This window comes from Mchenga conophoros, linkage group LG3 (assembly GCF_057382185.1).
Source record: "Mchenga conophoros isolate Kocher_MC1m ecotype Shallow Benthic linkage group LG3, M_conophoros_male_GT1.1, whole genome shotgun sequence".
NCBI classification, from domain to species: Eukaryota; Metazoa; Chordata; class Actinopteri; order Cichliformes; family Cichlidae; genus Mchenga; species Mchenga conophoros.
The window spans coordinates 85,380,656-85,399,445 of record NC_140528.1 but is presented as its reverse complement, the minus strand read 5'-3'; the positions used below and the strand labels follow the sequence as shown (position 1 = coordinate 85,399,445).

Here is an 18,790-nt window from a genome sequence, read left to right as displayed (position 1 = left end):
CTGCTGGCTGAGGCCACTTACACCACACCAGGGCCTGTGGCTGCTGGCTTAGGCCACCTACACCACACCAGGGCGTTAGTTGCTATTGAGGCCAATTACACCACACCATGGTCTGTGGCTCTTGCTCAGGCCACTTACACCACACCAGGGCCTGTGGCACTGGCTGAGGCCACTTACACCACACCAGGGCCTGTGGCTGCTGGCTGAGGCCACTTACACCACACAAGGGCTTGTGGCTGCTGGCTGAGGCCACCTACACCACACCAGGGCCTGTGGCTGCTGGCTGAGGCCACTTACACCACACCAGGGCCTGTGGCTCTTGCTCAGGCCACTCATATCACACCAGGCCCTGTGCTTCTGGCTGAGGCCATCTTCACCAAACCAGGCCCTGTGCTGCTTGCTGTGGCCATGTACAACACACCAGGCCCTGTGCTGTTTCCTGAGGCCATCTTCAACAATCCAGGGCCTGTGCTGTTGGATAAATGCCAAACTGAGCCTTTGGGTTAGGGTATTATGCAAACATGCAGGTATGGTTATAGGATTGTCTTCGTAACTTCAGGTACTTGCCACCTAATCACTTGAATCCATAAATTGAGACATTGTGCTGGGCCCAGCAGCTTACGGCCATACCACCCTGAGCACGCCCGACCTCGTCTGATCTCGGAAGCTAAGCAGGGCTGGGCTTGGTTAGTACTTGGATGGGAGACTGCCTGGGAATACCTGGTGCTGTAAGCCTTTCATTTTCATGTCATTGAACTGCTTTTGATCCAGAGAAGGGGTGTATTAAAAGACCAAAAGCAGCTGCCCATTAATGAGGGCACATTAACGACACTGCTTTTGGCTGTTTTCCAATGTCTTGTGCTGCTAGCTGATGCCACCTACACCACACCAGGGCCTGAGTGACCGGCTGGGGCCACTTACACCACATCAGGGCCTGTGGCTCTGGCTGAGGCCACTTACACCACACCAGGGCCTGTGGCTGCTGGCTGAGGCCAGTTACACCACACCAGAGCCTGTGGCTGCTGGCTGAAGCCACTTACACCACACCAGGGCCTTAGTTGCTATTGAGGCCACTTACACCACACCAGGGCCTGTGGCTGCTGGCTGAGGCCACCTACACCACACCAGGGCCTTAGTTGCTATTGAGGCCAATTACACCACACCAGGGTCTGTGGCTCTTGCTCAGGCCACTTACACCACACCAGGGCCTGTGGCACTGGCTGAGGCCACTTACACCACACCAGGGCCTGTGGCTGCTGGCTTAGGCCACCTACACCACACCAGGGCCTTAGTTGCTATTGAGGCCAATTACACCACACAAGGGCCTGTGGCTGCTGGCTGAGGCCACCTACACCACACCAGGGCCTGTGGCTGCTGGCTGAGGCCACTTACACCACACCAGGGCCCTTTTGCTGCTGGCTGAGGCCACTTACACCACACCAGTGCCTGTGGCTTCTGGCTGAGGCGACGTACACCACACCAGGGCCTGTGGCTGCTGGCTGAGGCCACTTACACCACACCAGGGCCTGTGGCTGCTGGCTGAGGCCACCTACACCACACCAGGGCATTAGTTGCTATTGAGGCCAATTACACCACACCAGGGTCTGTGGCTCTTGCTCAGGCCACTTACACCACACCAGGGCCTGTGGCTCTTGCTCAGGCCACTTACACCACACCAGGGCCTGTGGCTGCTGGCTGAGGCCACTTACACCACACCAGGGCCTGTGGCTGCTGGCTGAGGCCACCTACACCACACCAGGGCCTGTGGCTGCTGGCTGAGGCCACCTACACCACACCAGGGCCTGTGGCTGCTGGCTGAGGCCACTTACACCACACCAGTGCCTGTGGCTTCTGGCTGAGGCGACTTACACCACACCAGGGCCTGTGGCTGCTGGCTGAGGCCACTTACACCACACCAAGGCCTGTGGCTCTTGCTCAGGCCACTCACATCACACCAGGCCCTGCGCTTCTGGCCGAGGCCATCTTCACCAAACCAGGCCCTGTGCTCCTTGCTGTGGCCATGTACAACACACCAGGCCCTGTGCTGGTTCCTGAGGACATCTTCAACAATCCAGGGCCTGTGCTGTTGGATAAATGCCAAACTGAGCCTTTGGGTTAGGGTATTATGCAAACATGCAGGTATGGTTATAGCATTGTCTTCGTAACTTCAGGTACTTGCCACCTAATCACTTGAATCCATAAATTGAGACATTGTGCTGGAGCCAGCATCTTACGGCCATACCACCCTGAGCACGCCCGACCTCGTCTGATCTCGGAAGCTAAGCATGGCTGGGCTTGGTTAGTACTTGGATGGGAGACTGCCTGGGAATACCTGGTGCTGTAACCCTTTGATTTTCATGTCATTGAACCGCTTTTGATCCAGAGAAGGGGTGTATTAAAAGACCAAAAGCAGCTACCCATTAATGAGGGCACATTAACGACACTGCTTTTGGCTCTTTTCCAATGTCTTGTGCTGCTAGCTGATGCAACCTACACCACACAAGGGCCTGAGTGACCGGCTGGGGCCACTTACACCACATCAGGGCCTGTGGCTCTGGCTGAGGCCACTTTCACCACACCAGGGCCTGTGGCTGCTGGCTGAGGCCACCTACACCACACCAGGGCATTAGTTGCTATTGAGGCCAATTACACCACACCAGGGTCTGTGGCTCTTGCTCAGGCCACTTACACCACACCAGGGCCTGTGGCTCTTGCTCAGGCCACTTACACCACACCAGGGCCTGTGGCTGCTGGCTGAGGCCACCTACACCACACCAGGGCCTTAGTTGCTATTGAGGCCAATTACACCACACCAGGGCCTGTGGCTCTTGCTCAGGCCACTCACATCACACCAGGCCCTGCGCTTCTGGCCGAGGCCATCTTCACCAAACCAGGCCCTGTGCTGCTAGCTGTGGCCATGTACAACACACCAGGCCCTGTGCTGGTTCCTGAGGCCATCTTCAACAATCCAGGGCCTGTGCTGTTGGATAAATGCTAAACTGAGCCTTTGGGTTAGGGTATTATGCAAACATGAAGGTAGGGTTATAGGATTGTCTTCGTAACTTCAGGTACTTGCCACCTAATCACCTGAATCCATAAATTGAGACATTGTGCTGGGCCCAGCAGCTTACGGCCATACCACCCTGAGCACGCCCGACCTCGTCTGATCTCGGAAGCTGAGCAGGGCTGTGCTTGGTTAGTACTTGGATGGGAGACTGCCTGGGAATACCTGGTGCTGTAAGCCTTTCTTTTTAATGTCATTGAACCGCTTTTGATCCAGAGAAGGGGTGTATTAAAAGACCAAAAGCAGCTGCCCATTAATGAGGGCACATTAACGACATTGCTTTTGGCTGTTTTCCAATGTCTTGTGCTGCTAGCTGATGCCACCTACACCACACCAGGGCCTGAGTGACCGGCTGGGGCCACTTACACCACATCAGGGGCTGTGGCTCTGGCTGAGGCCAGTTACACCACACCAGGGCCTGTGGGTTCTGGCTGTGGCGACTTACACCAAACCAGGGCCTGTGGCTGCTGGCTGAGGCCACTTACACCACACCAGGGCCTGTGGCTGCTGGCTGAGGCCATCTACACCACACCAGGGCCTGTGGCTGCTGGCTGAGGCGACTTACACCACACCAGGGCCCTTTTGCTGATGGCTGAGGCCACTTACACCACACCAGTGCCTGTGGCTTCTGGCTGAGGCGACTTACACCACACCAGGGCCTGTGGCTGCTGGCTGAGGCCACTTACACCACACCAGGGCATTAGTTGCTATTGAGGCCAATTACACCACACCAGGGTATGTGGCTCTTGCTCAGGCCACTTACACCACACCAGGGCCTGTGGCTGCTGGCTGAGGCCACCTACACCACACCAGGGCCTGTGGCTGCTGGCTGAGGCGACTTATACCACACCAGGGCCCTTTTGCTGCTGGCTGAGGCCACTTACACCACACCAGTGCCTGTGGCTTCTGTCTGAGGCGACTTACACCACACCAGGGCCTGTGGCTGCTGGCTGAGGCCAATTATACCACACCAGGGTCTGTGGCTCTTGCTCAGGCCACTTACACCACACCAGGGCCTGTGGCACTGACTGAGGCCACTTACACCACACCAGGGCCTGTGGCTGCTGGCTGAGGCCACTTACACCACAACAGGGCCTGTGGCTGCTGGCTGAGGCCACTTACACCACACCAGGGCCTGTGGCTGCTGGCTGAGGCCACCTACACCACACCAGGGCCTGTGGCTGCTGGCTGAGGCGACTTACACCACACCAGGGCCCTTTTGCTGCTGGCTGAGGCCACTTACACCACACCAGTGCCTGTGGCTTCTGGCTGAGGCGACTTACACCACACCAGGGCCTGTGGCTGCTGGCTGATGCCACCTACACCACACCAGGGCCTGAGTGACCGGCTGGGGCCACTTACACCACATCAGGGCCTGTGGCTGCTGGCTGAGGCCACTTACACCACACCAGGGCCTGTGGCTGCTGGCTGAGGCCACCTACACCACACCAGGGCCTTAGTTGCTATTGAGGCCAATTACACCACACCAGGGTCTGTGGCTCTTGCTCAGGCCACTTACACCACACCAGGGCCTGTGGCACTGGCTGAGGCCACTTACACCACACCAGGGCCTGTGGCTGCTGGCTGAGGCCACCTACACCACACCAGGGCCTTAGTTGCTATTGAGGCCAATTACACCACACAAGGGCCTGTGGCTGCTGGCTGAGGCCACCTACACCACACCAGGGCCTGTGGCTGCTGGCTGAGGCCACTTACAACACACCAGGGCCTGTGGCTCTTGCTCAGGCCACTCATATCACACCAGGCCCTGTGCTTCTGGCCGAGGCCATCTTCACCAAACCAGGCCCTGTGCTGCTTGCTGTGGCCATGTACAACACACCAGGCCCTGTGCTGGTTCCTGACGCCATCTTCAACAATCCAGGGCCTGTGCTGTTGGATAAATGCCAAACTGAGCCTTTGGGTTAGGGTATTATGCAAACATGCAGGTATGGTTATAGGATTGTCTTCGTAACTTCAGGTACTTGCCACCTAATCACTTGAATCCATAAATTGAGACATTGTGCTGGGGCCAGCAGCTTACGGCCATACCACCCTGAGCACGCCCGACCTCGTCTGATCTCGGAAGCTAAGCAGAGCTGGCCTTGGTTAGTACTTGGATGGGAGACTGCCTGGGAATACCTGGTGCTGTAAGCCTTTCATTTTCATGTCATTGAACCGCTTTTGATCCAGAGAAGGGGTGTATTAAAAGACCAAAAGCAGCTGCCCATTAATGAGGGCACATTAATGACATTGAGCAGCTGCCCATTAATGAGGGCACATTAATGACATTGCTTTTGGCTGTTTTCCAATGTCTTGTGCTGCTAGCTGATGCCACCTACACCACACCACGGCCTTATTTGCTGGCTGAGGCCACATACACCAAACCAGGGCCTTAGTTGCTATTGAGGCCAATTACACCACACCAGGGCCTGTGGCTCTTGCTCAGGCCACTTACACCACACCAGGGCCTGTGGCTCTTGCTCAGGCCACTTACACCACACCAGGGCCTGTGGCTCTTGCTCAGGCCACTTACACCACACCAGGGCCTGTGGCTCTTTCTCAGGCCACTCATACCACACCAGGGCCTGTGCTTCTGGCTGAGGCAACTTACACCACACCAGGGCCTGTGGCTGCTGGCTGAGGCCATCTACACCACACCAGGGCCTGTGGCTGCTGGCTGAGGCGACTTACACCACACCAGGGCCCTTTTGCTGATGGCTGAGGCCACTTACACCACACCAGTGCCTGTGGCTTCTGGCTGAGGCGACTTACACCACACCAGGGCCTGTGGCTGCTGGCTGAGGCCACTTACACCACACCAGGGCCTGTGGCTGCTGGCTTAGGCCACCTACACCACACCAGGGCCTTAGTTGCTATTGAGGCCAATTACACCACACCATGGTCTGTGGCTCTTGCTCAGGCCACTTACACCACACCAGGGCCTGTGGCACTGGCTGAGGCCACTTACACCACACCAGGGCCTGTGGCTGCTGGCTGAGGCCACTTACACCACACAAGGGCTTGTGGCTGCTGGCTGAGGCCACCTACACCACACCAGGGCCTGTGGCTCTTGCTCAGGCCACTTACACCACACCAGGGCCTGTGGCTCTTGCTCAGGCCACTTACACCACACCAGGGCCTGTGGCTCTTGCTCAGGCCACTCATATCACACCAGGCCCTGTGCTTCTGGCTGAGGCCACTTAGACCACACCAGGGCCTGTGGCTGCTGGCTGAGGCCACTTACACCACACCAGGGCCTGTGGCTGCTGGCTGAGGCCATCTACACCACACCAGGGCCTGTGGCTGCTGGCTGAGGCGACTTACACCACACCAGGGCCCTTTTGCTGCTGGCTGAGGCCACTTACACCACACCAGTGCCTGTGGCTTCTGGCTGAGGCGACTTACACCACACCAGGGCCCTTTTGCTGCTGGCTGAGGCCACTTACACCACACCAGTGCCTGTGGCTGCTGGCTGAGGCCACTTACACCACACCAGGGCCTGTGGCTTCTGGCCGAGGCCATCTTCACCAAACCAGGCCCTGTGGCTCTTGCTCAGGCCACTTACACCACACCAGGGCCTGTGGCTCTGGCTTAGGCCACTTACACCACACCAGGGCCTGTGGCTGCTGGCTGAGGCCACCTACACCACACCAGGGCCTTAGTTGCTATTGAGGCCAATTACACCACACCAGGGTCTGTGGCTCTTGCTCAGGCCACTTACACCACACCAGGGCCTGTGGCACTGGCTGAGGCCACTTACACCACACCAGGGCCTGTGGCTGCTGGCTTAGGCCACCTACACCACACCAGGGCCTTAGTTGCTATTGAGGCCAATTACACCACACAAGGGCCTGTGGCTGCTGGCTGAGGCCACCTACACCACACCAGGGCCTGTGGCTGCTGGCTGAGGCCACTTACACCACACCAGGGCCCTTTTGCTGCTGGCTGAGGCCACTTACACCACACCAGTGCCTGTGGCTTCTGGCTGAGGCGACTTACACCACACCAGGGCCTGTGGCTGCTGGCTGAGGCCACTTACACCACACCAGGGCCTGTGGCTGCTGGCTGAGGCCACCTACACCACACCAGGGAATTAGTTGCTATTGAGGCCAATTACACCACACCAGGGTCTGTGGCTCTTGCTCAGGCCACTTACACCACACCAGGGCCTGTGGCTCTTGCTCAGGCCACTTACACCACACCAGGGCCTGTGGCTGCTGGCTGAGGCCACTTACACCACACCAGGGCCTGTGGCTGCTGGCTGAGGCCACCTACACCACACCAGGGTCTGTGGCTGCTGGCTGAGGCCACCTACACCACACCAGGGCCTGTGGCTGCTGGCTGAGGCCACTTACACCACACCAGTGCCTGTGGCTTCTGGCTGAGGCGACTTACACCACACCAGGGCCTGTGGCTGCTGGCTGAGGCCACTTACACCACACCAAGGCCTGTGGCTCTTGCTCAGGCCACTCACATCACACCAGGCCCTGCGCTTCTGGCCGAGGCCATCTTCACCAAACCAGGCCCTGTGCTCCTTGCTGTGGCCATGTACAACACACCAGGCCCTGTGCTGGTTCCTGAGGCCATCTTCAACAATCCAGGGCCTGTGCTGTTGGATAAATGCCAAACTGAGCCTTTGGGTTAGGGTATTATGCAAACATGCAGGTATGGTTATAGCATTGTCTTCGTAACTTCAGGTACTTGCCACCTAATCACTTGAATCCATAAATTGAGACATTGTGCTGGAGCCAGCAGCTTACGGCCATACCACCCTGAGCACGCCCGACCTCGTCTGATCTCGGAAGCTAAGCAGGGCTGGGCTTGGTTAGTACTTGGATGGGAGACTGCCTGGGAATACCTGGTGCTGTAAGCCTTTGATTTTTCATGTCATTGAACCGCTTTTGATCCAGAGAAGGGGTGTATTAAAAGACCAAAAGCAGCTGCCCATTAATGAGGGCACATTAACGACACTGCTTTTGGCTCTTTTCCAATGTCTTGTGCTGCTAGCTGATGCAACCTACACCACACAAGGGCCTGAGTGACCGGCTGGGGCCACTTACACCACATCAGGGCCTGTGGCTCTGGCTGAGGCCACTTTCACCACACCAGGGCCTGTGGCTGCTGGCTGAGGCCACCTACACCACACCAGGGCATTAGTTGCTATTGAGGCCAATTACACCACACCAGGGTCTGTGGCTCTTGCTCAGGCCACTTACACCACACCAGGGCCTGTGGCTCTTGCTCAGGCCACTTACACCACACCAGGGCCTGTGGCTGCTGGCTGAGGCCACCTACACCACACCAGGGCATTAGTTGCTATTGAGGCCAATTACACCACACCAGGGTCTGTGGCTCTTGCTCAGGCCACTTACACCACACCAGGGCCTGTGGCTCTTGCTCAGGCCACTTACACCACACCAGGGCCTGTGGCACTGGCTGAGGCCACTTACACCACACCAGGGCCTGTGGCTGCTGGCTGAGGCCACTTACACCACACCAGGGCCTGTGGCTGCTGGCTGAGGCCACTTACACCACACCAGGGCCTGTGGCTGGTGGCTGAGGCCACCTACACCACACCAGGGCCTTATTTGCTATTGAGGCCACTTACACCACACCAGGGCCTGTGGCACTTGCTCAGGCCACTTACACCACACCAGGGCCTGTGGCACTTGCTCAGGCCACTTACACCACACCAGGGCCTGTGGCTGCTGGCTGAGGCCACTTACACCACACCAGGGCCTGTGGCTCTTGCTCAGGCCACTTACACCACACCAGGGCCTGTGGCACTGGCTGAGGCCACTTAGACCACACCAGGGCCTGTGGCTGCTGGCTGAGGCCACTCACACCACACCAGGGCCTGTGGCTGCTGGCTGAGGCCACCTACACCACACCAGGGCCTGTGGCTGCTGGCTGAGGCGACTTACACCACACCAGGGCCCTTTTGCTGCTGGCTGAGGCCACTTACACCACACCAGTGCCTGTGGCTTCTGGCTGAGGCGACTTACACCACACCAGGGCCTGTGGCTGCTGGCTGAGGCCACTTACACCACACCAAGGCCTGTGGCTCTTGCTCAGGCCACTCACATCACACCAGGCCCTGCGCTTCTGGCCGAGGCCATCTTCACCAAACCAGGCCCTGTGCTGCTTGCTGTGGCCATGTACAACACACCAGGCCCTGTGCTGGTTCCTGAGGCCATCTTCAACAATCCAGGGCCTGTGCTGTTGGATAAATGCCAAACTGAGCCTTTGGGTTAGGGTATTATGCAAACATGCAGGTATGGTTATAGGATTGTCTTCGTAACTTCAGGTACTTGCCACCTAATCACTTGAATCCATAAATTGAGACATTGTGCTGGGGCCAGCAGCTTACGGCCATACCACCCTGAGCACGCCCGACCTCGTCTGATCTCGGAAGCTAAGCAGGGCTGGGCTTGGTTAGTACTTGGATGGGAGACTGCCTGGGAATACCTGGTGCTGTAAGCCTTTAATTTTCATGTCATTGAACCGCTTTTGATCCAGAGAAGGGGTGTATTAAAAGACCAAAAGCAGCTGCCCATTAATGAGGGCACATTAACGACACTGCTTTTGGCTGTTTTCCAATGTCTTGTGCTGCTAGCTGATGCCACCTACACCACACCAGGGCCTGAGTGACCGGCTGGGGCCACTTACACCACATCAGGGCCTGTGGCTCTGGCTGAGGCCACTTACACCACACCAGGGCCTGTGGCTGCTGGCTGAGGCCAGTTACACCACACCAGAGCCTGTGGCTGCTGGCTGAAGCCACTTACACCACACCAGGGCCTTAGTTGCTATTGAGGCCACTTACACCACACCAGGGCCTGTGGCTGCTGGCTGAGGCCACCTACACCACACCAGGGCCTGTGGCTGCTGGCTGAGGCCATTTACACCACACCAGGGCCTGTGGCTGCTGGCTGAAGCCACTTACACCACACCAGGGCCTTAGTTGCTATTGAGGCCACTTACACCACACCAGGGCCTGTGGCTGCTGGCTGAGGCCACCTACACCACACCAGGGCCCTTTTGCTGCTGGCTGAGGCCACTTACACCACACCAGTGCCTGTGGCTTCTGGCTGAGGCCACTTACACCACACCAGGGCCTGTGGCTGCTGGCTGAGGCCACTTACACCACACCAGGGCCTGTGGCTCTTGCTCAGGCCACTCACATCACACCAGGCCCTGCGCTTCTGGCCGAGGCCATCTTCACCAAACCAGGCCCTGTGGTTCTTGCTCAGGCCACTTACACCACACCAGGGCCTTATTTGCTATTGAGGCCACTTACACCACACCAGGGCCTGTGGCTCTGGCTTAGGCCACTTACACCACACCAGGGCCTGTGGCACTTGCTCAGGCCACTTACACCACACCAGGGCCTGTGGCTGCTGGCTGAGGCCACTTACACCACACCAGGGCCTGTGGCTCTTGCTCAGGCCACTTACACCACACCAGGGCCTGTGGCACTGGCTGAGGCCACTTAGACCACACCAGGGCCTGTGGCTGCTGGCTGAGGCCACTCACACCACACCAGGGCCTGTGGCTGCTAGCTGAGGCCACTTACACCAAACCAGGGCCTGTGGCTGCTTGCTGAGGCCATCTTCACCAAACCAGGCCCTGTGGCTGCTGGCTGAGGCCACTTACACCACACAAGGGCCTTAGTTGCTATTGAGGCCAATTACACCACACCAGGGTATGTGGCTCTTGCTCAGGCCACTTACACCACACCAGGGCCTTAGTTGCTATTGAGGCCAATTACACCACACCAGGGCCTGTGGCACTGGCTGAGGCCACTTACACCACACCAGGGCCTGTGGCTGCTGGCTGAGGCCACTTACAACACACCAGGGCCTGTGGCTGCTGGCTGAGGCCACTTACACCACACAAGGGCCTGTGGCACTGGCTGAGGCCACTTACACCACACCAGGGCCTGTGGCTGCTGGCTGAGGCCACTTACAACACACCAGGGCCTGTGGCTGCTGGCTGAGGCCACTTACACCAAACCAGGGCCTGTGGCTGCTGGCTGAGGCCACTTACACCACACCAGGGCCTGTGGCTGCTGGCTGAGGCCACTTACACCAAACCAGGGCCTGTGGCTGCTGGCTGAGGCCACTTACACCACACCAGGGCCTGTGGCTGCTGGCTGAGGCCACTTACACCAAACCAGGGCCTGTGGCTGCTTGCTGAGGCCATCTTTACCAAACCAGGCCCTGTGCTGCTTGCTGTGGCCATGTAAAACACACCAGGTCCTGTGCTGGTTCTTGAGGCCATCTTCAACAATCCAGGGCCTGTGCTGTTGGATAAATGCCAAACTGAGCCTTTGGGTTAGGGTATTATGCAAACATGCAGGTATGGTTATAGGATTGTCTTCGTAACTTCAGGTACTTGCCACCTAATCACTTGAATCCATAAATTGAGACATTGTGCTGGGGCCAGCAGCTTACGGCCATACCACCCTGAGCACGCCCGACCTCGTCTGATCTCGGAAGCTAAGCAGGGCTGGGCTTGGTTAGTACTTGGATGGGAGACTGCCTGGGAATACCTGGTGCTGTAAGCCTTTCATTTTCATGTCATTGAACCGCTTTTGATCCAGAGAAGGGGTGTATTAAAAGACCAAAAGCAGCTCCCCATTAATGAGGGCACATTAACGACATTGCTTTTGGCTGTTTTCCAATGTCTTGTGCTGCTAGCTGATGCCACTTACACCACACCAGGGCCTGTGGCTGCTGGCTGAGGCCACTTACACCACACCAGGGCCTGTGGCTGCTGGCTGAGGCCACCTACACCACACCAGGGCCTTAGTTGCTATTGAGGCCAATTACACCACACAAGGGCCTGTGGCTGCTGGCTGAGGCCACCTACACCACACCAGGGCCTGTGGCTGCTGGCTGAGGCCACTTACAACACACCAGGGCCTGTGGCTCTTGCTCAGGCCACTCATATCACACCAGGCCCTGTGCTTCTGGCCGAGGCCATCTTCACCAAACCAGGCCCTGTGCTGCTTGCTGTGGCCATGTACAACACACCAGGCCCTGTGCTGGTTCCTGACGCCATCTTCAACAATCCAGGGCCTGTGCTGTTGGATAAATGCCAAACTGAGCCTTTGGGTTAGGGTATTATGCAAACATGCAGGTATGGTTATAGGATTGTCTTCGTAACTTCAGGTACTTGCCACCTAATCACTTGAATCCATAAATTGAGACATTGTGCTGGGGCCAGCAGCTTACGGCCATACCACCCTGAGCACGCCCGACCTCGTCTGATCTCGGAAGCTAAGCAGGGCTGGGCTTGGTTAGTACTTGGATGGGAGACTGCCTGGGAATACCTGGTGCTGTAAGCCTTTCATTTTCATGTCATTGAACCGCTTTTGATCCAGAGAAGGTGTGTATTAAAAGACCAAAAGCAGCTGCCCATTAATGAGGGCACATTAACGACATTGCTTTTGGCTGTTTTCCAATGTCTTGTGCTGCTAGCTGATGCCACCTACACCACACCACGGCCTTATTTGCTGGCTGAGGCCACATACACCAAACCAGGGCCTTAGTTGCTATTGAGGCCAATTACACCACACCAGGGCCTGTGGCTCTTGCTCAGGCCACTTACACCACACCAGGGCCTGTGGCTCTGGCTGAGGCCACTTTCACCACACCAGGGCCTGTGGCTGCTGGCTGAGGCCACCTACACCACACCAGGGCATTAGTTGCTATTGAGGCCAATTACACCACACCAGGGTCTGTGGCTCTTGCTCAGGCCACTTACACCACACCAGGGCCTGTGGCTCTTGCTCAGGCCACTTACACCACACCAGGGCCTGTGGCTGCTGGCTGAGGCCACCTACACCAAACCAGGGCATTAGTTGCTATTGAGGCCAATTACACCACACCAGGGTCTGTGGCTCTTGCTCAGGCCACTTACACCACACCAGGGCCTGTGGCTCTTGCTCAGGCCACTTACACCACACCAGGGCCTGTGGCTGCTGGCTGAGGCCACCTACACCACACCAGGGCCTTAGTTGCTATTGAGGCCAATTACACCACACAAGGGCCTGTGGCTGCTGGCTGAGGCCACCTACACCACACCAGGGCCTGTGGCTGCTGGCTGAGGCCACTTACACCACACAAGGGCTTGTGGCTGCTGGCTGAGGCCACCTACACCACACCAGGGCCTGTGCTGCTTGCTGTGGCCATGTACAACACACCAGGCCCTGTGCTGGTTCCTGAGGCCATCTTCAACAATCCAGGGCCTGTGCTGTTGGATAAATGCCAAACTGAGCCTTTGGGTTAGGGTATTATGCAAACATGCAGGTATGGTTATAGGATTGTCTTCGTAACTTCAGGTACTTGCCACCTAATCACTTGAATCCATAAATTGAGACATTGTGCTGGGCCCAGCAGCTTACGGCCATACCACCCTGAGCACGCCCGACCTCGTCTGATCTCGGAAGCTAAGCAGGGCTGGGCTTGGTTAGTACTTGGATGGGAGACTGCCTGGGAATACCTGGTGCTGTAAGCCTTTAATTTTCATGTCATTGAACCGCTTTTGATCCAGAGAAGGGGTGTATTAAAAGACCAGAAGCAGCTCCCCATTAATGAGGGCACATTAACGACACTGCTTTTGGCTGTTTTCCAATGTTTTGTGCTGCTAGCTGATGCCACCTACACCACACCAGGGCCTGAGTGACCGGCTGGGGCCACTTACACCACATCAGGGCCTGTGGCTCTGGCTGAGGCCACTTACACCACACCAGGGCCTGTGGCTGCTGGCTGAGGCCAGTTACACCACACCAGAGCCTGTGGCTGCTGGCTGAAGCCACTTACACCACACCAGGGCCTTAGTTGCTATTGAGGCCACTTACACCACACCAGGGCCTGTGGCTGCTGGCTGAGGCCACCTACACCACACCAGGGCCTGTGGCTGCTGGCTGAGGCCACTTACACCACACCAGGGCCTGTGGCTGCTGGCTGAAGCCACTTACACCACACCAGGGCCTTAGTTGCTATTGAGGCCACTTACACCACACCAGGGCCTGTGGCTGCTGGCTGAGGCCACCTACACCACACCAGGGCCCTTTTGCTGCTGGCTGAGGCCACTTACAACACACCAGTGCATGTGGCTTCTGGCTGAGGCCACTTACACCACACCAGGGCCTGTGGCTGCTGGCTGAGGCCACTTACACCACACCAGGGCCTGTGGCTCTTGCTCAGGCCACTCACATCACACCAGGCCCTGCGCTTCTGGCCGAGGCCATCTTCACCAAACCAGGCCCTGTGGTTCTTGCTCAGGCCACTTACACCACACCAGGGCCTGTGGCTCTGGCTTAGGCCACTTACACCACACCAGGGCCTGTGGCTCTTACTCAGGCCACTTACACCACACCAGGGCCTGTGGCACTGGCTGAGGCCACTTAGACCACACCAGGGCCTGTGGCTGCTGGCTGAGGCCACTTACACCACACAAGGGCTTGTGGCTGCTGGCTGAGGCCACCTACACCACACCAGGGCCTGTGGCTGCTGGCTGAGGCCACCTACACCACACCAGGGCCCTTTTGCTGCTGGCTGAGGCCACTTACAACACACCAGTGCATGTGGCTTCTGGCTGAGGCCACTTACACCACACCAGGGCCTGTGGCTGCTGGCTGAGGCCACTTACACCACACCAGGGCCTGTGGCTCTTGCTCAGGCCACTCACATCACACCAGGCCCTGCGCTTCTGGCCGAGGCCATCTTCACCAAACCAGGCCCTGTGGTTCTTGCTCAGGCCACTTACACCACACCAGGGCCTGTGGCTCTGGCTTAGGCCACTTACACCACACCAGGGCCTGTGGCTCTTACTCAGGCCACTTACACCACACCAGGGCCTGTGGCACTGGCTGAGGCCACTTAGACCACACCAGGGCCTGTGGCTGCTGGCTGAGGCCACTTACACCACACAAGGGCTTGTGGCTGCTGGCTGAGGCCACCTACACCACACCAGGGCCTGTGGCTGCTGGCTGAGGCCACCTACACCACACCAGGGCCTGTGGCTCTTGCTCAGGCCACTTACACCACACCAGGGCCTGTGGCTCTTGCTCAGGCCACTTACACCACACCAGGGCCTGTGGCACTGGCTGAGGCCACTTACACCACACCAGGGCCTGTGGCTGCTGGCTTAGGCCACCTACACCACACCAGGGCCTTAGTTGCTATTGAGGCCTATTACACCACACAAGGGCCTGTGGCTGCTGGCTGAAGCCACTTACACCACACCAGGGCCTTAGTTGCTATTGAGGCCAATTACACCACACCAGGGTATGTGGCTCTTGCTCAGGCCACTTACACCACACCAGGGCCTTAGTTGCTATTGAGGCCAATTACACCACACCAGGGCCTGTGGCACTGGCTGAGGCCACTTACACCACACCAGGGCCTGTGGCTGCTGGCTGAGGCCATGTACAACACACCAGGCCCTGTGCTGGTTCCTGAGGCCATCTTCAACAATCCAGGGCCTGTGCTGTTGGATAAATGCTAAACTGAGCCTTTGGGTTAGGGTATTATGCAAACATCAAGGTAGGGTTATAGGATTGTCTTCGTAACTTCAGGTACTTGCCACCTAATCACCTGAATCCATAAATTGAGACATTGTGCTGGGGCCAGCAGCTTACGGCCATACCACCCTGAGCACGCCCGACCTCGTCTGATCTCGGAAGCTGAGCAGGGCTGGGCTTGGTTAGTACTTGGATGGGAGACAGCCTGGGAATACCTGGTGCTGTAAGCCTTTCATTTTCATGTCATTGAACCGCTTTTGATCCAGAGAAGGGGTGTATTAAAAGACCAAAAGCAGCTGCCCATTAATGAGGGCACATTAACGACATTGCTTTTGGCTGTTTTCCAATGTCTTGTGCTGCTAGCTGATGCCACCTACACCACACCAGGGCCTGAGTGACCGGCTGGGGCCACTTACACCACATCAGGGCCTGTGGCTCTGGCTGAGGCCACTTACACCACACCAGGGCCTGTGGCTGCTGGCTGAGGCCACTTACACCACACAAGGGCTTGTGGCTGCTGGCTGAGGCCACCTACACCACACCAGGGCCTGTGGCTGCTGGCTGAGGCCACCTACACCACACCAGGGCCTGTGGCTCTTGCTCAGGCCACTTACACCACACCAGGGCCTGTGGCTCTTGCTCAGGCCACTTACACCACACCAGGGCCTGTGGCTCTTGCTCAGGCCACTCATATCACACCAGGCCCTGTGCTTCTGGCTGAGGCCACTTAGACCACACCAGGGCCTGTGGCTGCTGGCTGAGGCCACTTACACCACACCAGGGCCTGTGGCTGCTGGCTGAGGCCATCTACACCACACCAGGGCCTGTGGCTGCTGGCTGAGGCGACTTACACCACACCAGGGCCCTTTTGCTGCTGGCTGAGGCCACTTACACCACACCAGTGCCTGTGGCTTCTGGCTGAGGCGACTTACACCACACCAGGGCCTGTGGCTGCTGGCTGAGGCCACTTACACCACACCAGGGCCTGTGGCTCTTGCTCGGGCCACTCACATCACACCAGGCCCTGCGCTTCTGGCCGAGGCCATCTTCACCAAACCAGGCCCTGTGGCTCTTGCTCAGGCCACTTACACCACACCAGGGCCTGTGGCTGCTGGCTGAGGCCACCTACACCACACCAGGGCATTAGTTGCTATTGAGGCCAATTACACCACACCAGGGTCTGTGGCTCTTGCTCAGGCCACTTACACCACACCAGGGCCTGTGGCTCTTGCTCAGGCCACTTACACCACACCAGGGCCTGTGGCTGCTGGCTGAGGCCACTTACACCACACCAGGGCCTGTGGCTGCTGGCTGAGGCCACCTACACCACACCAGGGCCTGTGGCTGCTGGCTGAGGCCACCTACACCACACCAGGGCCTGTGGCTGCTGGCTGAGGCCACTTACACCACACCAGTGCCTGTGGCTTCTGGCTGAGGCGACTTACACCACACCAGGGCCTGTGGCTGCTGGCTGAGGCCACTTACACCACACCAAGGCCTGTGGCTCTTGCTCAGGCCACTCACATCACTCCAGGCCCTGCGCTTCTGGCCGAGGCCATCTTCACCAAACCAGGCCCTGTGCTCCTTGCTGTGGCCATGTACAACACACCAGGCCCTGTGCTGGTTCCTGAGGCCATCTTCAACAATCCAGGGCCTGTGCTGTTGGATAAATGCCAAACTGAGCCTTTGGGTTAGGGTATTATGCAAACATGCAGGTATGGTTATAGCATTGTCTTCGTAACTTCAGGTACTTGCCACCTAATCACTTGAATCCATAAATTGAGACATTGTGCTGGGGCCAGCATCTTACGGCCATACCACCCTGAGCACGCCCGACCTCGTCTGATCTCGGAAGCTAAGCAGGGCTGGGCTTGGTTAGTACTTGGATGGGAGACTGCCTGGGAATACCTGGTTCTGTAAGCCTTTGATTTTCATGTCATTGAACCGCTTTTGATCCAGAGAAGGGGTGTATTAAAAGACCAGAAGCAGCTCCCCATTAATGAGGGCACATTAACGACATTGCTTTTGGCTGTTTTCCAATGTCTTGTGCTGCTAGCTGATGCCACCTACACCACACCAGGGCCTTAGTTGCTACTGAGGCCAATTACACCACACCAGGGTCTTTGGCTCTTGCTCAGGCCACTTACACCACACCAGGGCCTGTGGCTGCTGGCTGAGGCCACTTACACCACACCAGGGCCTGTGGCTGCTGGCTGAGGCCACTTACACCACATCAGGGCCTGTGGCTCTGGCTGAGGCCACTTTCACCACACCAGGGCCTGTGGCTGCTGGCTGAGGCCACCTACACCACACCAGGGCATTAGTTGCTATTGAGGCCAATTACACCACACCAGGGTCTGTGGCTCTTGCTCAGGCCACTTACACCACACCAGGGCCTGTGGCTCTTGCTCAGGCCACTTACACCACACCAGGGCCTGTGGCTGCTGGCTGAGGCCACCTACACCAAACCAGGGCATTAGTTGCTATTGAGGCCAATTACACCACACCAGGGTCTGTGGCTCTTGCTCAGGCCACTTACACCACACCAGGGCCTGTGGCTCTTGCTCAGGCCACTTACACCACACCAGGGCCTGTGGCACTGGCTGAGGCCACTTACACCACACCAGGGCCTGTGGCTGCTGGCTGAGGCCACTTACACCACACCAGGGCCTGTGGCTGCTGGCTGAGGCCACTTACACCACACCAGGGCCTGTGGCTGGTGGCTGAGGCCACCTACACCACACCAGGGCCTGTGGCTGCTGGCTGAGGCGACTTATACCACACCAGGGCCCTTTTGCTGCTGGCTGAGGCCACTTACACCACACCAGTGCCTGTGGCTTCTGTCTGAGGCGACTTACACCACACCAGGGCCTGTGGCTGCTGGCTGAGGCCAATTACACCACACCAGGGTCTGTGGCTCTTGCTCAGGCCACTTACACCACACCAGGGCCTGTGGCACTGGCTGAGGCCACTTACACCACACCAGGGCCTGTGGCTGCTGGCTGAGGCCACAGGGCCTGTGGCTGCTGGCTGAGGCCACTTACACCACACCAGGGCCTGTGGCTGCTGGCTGAGGCCACTTACACCACACAAGGGCCTGTGGCTGCTGGCTGAGGCCACCTACACCACACCAGGGCCTGTGGCTGCTGGCTGAGGCCACTTACACCACACCAGGGCCTGTGGCTGCTGGC

At 57.9% G+C, this 18,790-nt stretch overlaps 6 non-coding genes and 5 pseudogenes across 6 annotated transcripts; all 11 read left to right on the top strand.

The window, feature by feature from the left end:
- The first annotated feature begins 616 nt into the window (after positions 1 to 616).
- LOC146581334 (5S ribosomal RNA) lies at positions 617 to 735 on the top strand. The gene has a single exon (XR_014891876.1). It is a non-coding gene; the product is annotated as a 5S ribosomal RNA (ribosomal RNA).
- A 1,493-nt stretch (positions 736 to 2,228) lies between these two features.
- On the top strand, positions 2,229 to 2,347 carry LOC146581333 (5S ribosomal RNA; annotated as a pseudogene).
- Positions 2,348 to 3,125: 778 nt separating this feature from the next.
- LOC146581332 (5S ribosomal RNA) lies at positions 3,126 to 3,244 on the top strand (annotated as a pseudogene).
- A 1,855-nt stretch (positions 3,245 to 5,099) lies between these two features.
- LOC146581331 (5S ribosomal RNA) lies at positions 5,100 to 5,218 on the top strand (annotated as a pseudogene).
- A 2,600-nt stretch (positions 5,219 to 7,818) lies between these two features.
- On the top strand, positions 7,819 to 7,937 carry LOC146581330 (5S ribosomal RNA). The gene has a single exon (XR_014891875.1). It is a non-coding gene; the product is annotated as a 5S ribosomal RNA (ribosomal RNA).
- A 1,491-nt stretch (positions 7,938 to 9,428) lies between these two features.
- Positions 9,429 to 9,547, top strand: LOC146581329 (5S ribosomal RNA). Its single transcript, XR_014891874.1, has one exon. It is a non-coding gene; the product is annotated as a 5S ribosomal RNA (ribosomal RNA).
- Positions 9,548 to 11,514: 1,967 nt separating this feature from the next.
- On the top strand, positions 11,515 to 11,633 carry LOC146581328 (5S ribosomal RNA). Its single transcript, XR_014891873.1, has one exon. It is a non-coding gene; the product is annotated as a 5S ribosomal RNA (ribosomal RNA).
- A 664-nt stretch (positions 11,634 to 12,297) lies between these two features.
- On the top strand, positions 12,298 to 12,416 carry LOC146581327 (5S ribosomal RNA). The gene has a single exon (XR_014891872.1). It is a non-coding gene; the product is annotated as a 5S ribosomal RNA (ribosomal RNA).
- A 1,053-nt stretch (positions 12,417 to 13,469) lies between these two features.
- LOC146581326 (5S ribosomal RNA) lies at positions 13,470 to 13,588 on the top strand. Its single transcript, XR_014891871.1, has one exon. It is a non-coding gene; the product is annotated as a 5S ribosomal RNA (ribosomal RNA).
- A 2,122-nt stretch (positions 13,589 to 15,710) lies between these two features.
- LOC146581325 (5S ribosomal RNA) lies at positions 15,711 to 15,829 on the top strand (annotated as a pseudogene).
- Positions 15,830 to 17,403: 1,574 nt separating this feature from the next.
- LOC146581324 (5S ribosomal RNA) lies at positions 17,404 to 17,522 on the top strand (annotated as a pseudogene).
- The last annotated feature ends 1,268 nt before the right edge of the window (positions 17,523 to 18,790 follow it).